Below are 3155 nucleotides of genomic sequence, written 5' to 3'. Positions count from 1 at the left end.
TACCTAATAAGTAGAAATCAGCCTCCTTTGGCTTTCAGGATCCACATTATGGTATGGCCCTTCCTTTCTAGTCCTATCTTACAAGAACTTAATCCTCCATTAAATTGTAAGCTCCTGTGGAAGGGAATGTGAACAAAATTTGGAACTGTAATAATGTTTGGTACTATTGTGAACTATTCCAACCATTTTGTAAAATAATTTTGAAGTATTGCCAAAAATATGCATATCATTTGGCCCAGCAATGTTACTACTAGATTTATACTACAAAACGATCAAAGGAAAAGGATCTATAGGTACGAAAAAATTATAGCAGCATTTTTATGATAACAAAAAAAAATCAAGATTGTGAGGATGCCCATCAACTGGGGAATGGCTGAACAAGTTGAAGTATATGATTCTAATTAAATGCTATTGTTCTATGAAAAAGATAAGCACGATGCTTTCAGAAAAACCTGGAAAGACTTATATGAAGTGATGCAATTTGAAGTGAATAGAACCAAGGGATCATTGTGCACAGTAACAACAATATTCTAATGATTACTGATTATGAAAGACTCAGCTACTTTCATCAGTACAATGCTCCAAGACAATTTGAAAGGACTCATGATCAAAATTGCTATCTGTCTCCAGAGAAAGAACTGATGAACTCTGATTGCTATTTTAAATACAATTTTTAAACTTTATTTTTCTTGCTTTTTCATGACTATTGTAGAAATATATTTTCAGGATTCCAAATGCATTATGGTATCATACTGCTTGTCTTCTCTGTAAGCAGGGATGAGGTCAGAAGGAGGAAGAAAATTTGGTACTCAATTTTTAGAAAAATGCTTAAAATAAATAATAAATAATTTTTTAAAAGACCATAAACTTCATGAGGGAAAGGACTGTCTTTTGCTTCCTTTTATATGCCCAGAACTTAGCTCCTTGTCTGGTACATAGTAGGTACTTAATAAATGTTTATTGAATGAATGAATGAGTTAATGAAAGTACTCCCCCTGACATACTCTGAGCTGCAACTAAAATCAGCTACTTTTCATCTTCTATACACATTCTTAACTTTCCCACATCAGTGCTTTTTCTCATGTTGTTTTCTCAACCTAAAGTGCTTATATTATCCTCATCTCTACATTTGTAAATATTACTCTTCTTTCAAGAACCAGTTCAACTGCTATTTCCTCCATGAAGTCTGTGCTGCTCCCTATAATAAAAATCAACTTTTCCGTCCTTCTACCTTATGGAGCACTTTTTAATTCTCCTTTTATGCATTTTGTTTCATAAGATATTTTTACTAGGGCTGGTAAATGTATTCTATTATCTCAAAAAGACAAATTTGTAGAAGAGAAAGGACTGATATTCTTGATCTTCACATCTCCTCTAGCACTTAGCACAGGGCTGGGCATAAATAGTAGTAGGAATAATTCTAGAGCGGCAGAGCCATCAAAAAGTTTGGATTAAACAATTTTCCAACTTGAAATGACTTAAGAGTTTGGCAGGAAAGGTCTATTACATCTTGGTGGGGCTTGCATCCAGGATTCAATGCAGATCACTCCTCTGCAAAGCAGTAGCAGACCTTGGAGATAACTGTATCACTAGCAGTAGCAGCTGTAGTAGTTCTCAGTCCAAAGATTATAAATGTCAGACAACTGGTCAAGAAGATATTACAGAAGACCTTGTTCTGTTGCTGATTTTTGGGACCTGTTTGATTGACCATACAAAGTTTGGGGTCAGAGTGACAGAATAAGGAAGAACACTAGGGCATAATGCCACAGGGGAGTAGAGGCCACAGTTATAGTCACAGGGTGTAAAAGAGTACTTATGGCCATTCACAAGGGAGAAGGGACCTTGGTCTACTTTCAATATAGAAAGGAGCACTAACATTTGCAATTTCAGGAGAAAGGGGGATCTGGCCAAAGTTCCAGGGGCAAGAGGTGGATTGGAACTTGCAGGTACAGTGATACAAGCTCCTTTCCTGGGTAAAGACAAGTACAAGTCAGGAGAGCAGTGACCACACATCTCCTTAGATCATAACACCTTATAAGCATTGCAAGTACAAAGAACTGGTCAAGAGGTGGAGCCAAAGTAGTGAAGAGAAGCCAGGAAATTCCCTGTGCTCTCCCCTGTTTCCCACAAAAACAACATTAAATCAAGCCTCTAAATGGATTCTGGAAGTACAGAAGCTGCAAAAAGACAGAGAGACAAAATCTTCTTACTAGAGATAATTTAGAAGACTTCAGGAAAGGTCTGTCTCACTTTGGCTAAAAGGGAGGGTGGCTCAGCTTGGCACCACTCAGCACAGCTGAAAACAGCACACTGCAGAGGGCTTCTGGGCATGTCAGCAGGAGGCTCTAGGACGCAGCATAAATATATTACTAAGAACCCTTGTTTCTGACTCAGAAAGCTGGTGGCTGAACAGTCTATTTATGAGACCCACTATCCCTGGCATGGATGGCAAACTGCCAGCTAGAGAACAACCCAAAGGACAGGCATGACGTAGTCAAGCCATCCCAACACAGAAAGCAATCCCAGGGCAGTCCTGAATTGAAAAGCCACAGAGGCCTCAGAACAGAAAGTCAGTGACTTGGCCCATATATCCCAGCACAAGAAGCTTGCACCAGTGACCCCTGTGCCCCAGGAGCAGACTTCAACTTTATAAGTTTTATAATAGGCTACAATATGAGTAAGAAACAAAAAAGGACCCTTACCACTGACAGCTTCTAAAGTGAAAGGGAAGAACGAAACAAAACACAAACTCAGATGAGTTTGTCAAAATGCCTACAAGAGAAGGCTCAAGTGGAAATATGATCTTGTCTCAAGACCTAAAAGTCTTCTTGGAAGTGCTCAAAAAGGCTTTTAAAAATCCAATGAGAGAAGTAGAAGAAAAAAGGGAAAAGAAATGAGAGTTACACTGGAAAAAGTACAAAAATTGACTAAAGAAAATAATTCCTTAAAAATACAATTGGCCAAATGAAAAAGGAGATACAAAAGCTTACTAAAGAAAATAATGCCTTAAAAAGAAAAATTGGGTAGATGGAAGCTAATGACTCCATGAGACACCAGGAATCCGCCAAGCAGAATCAAAAGACTTAAAAAATAGAAGAAAATGTGAAATACCTCATTGGAAAGACAACTGACCTGGAAAATAGATCCAGGAGAGA

Source organism: Dromiciops gliroides, chromosome 1, assembly GCF_019393635.1.
Source record: "Dromiciops gliroides isolate mDroGli1 chromosome 1, mDroGli1.pri, whole genome shotgun sequence".
Taxonomy (NCBI): Eukaryota; Metazoa; Chordata; class Mammalia; order Microbiotheria; family Microbiotheriidae; genus Dromiciops; species Dromiciops gliroides.
Note: the sequence above shows the minus strand (reverse complement) of the source record.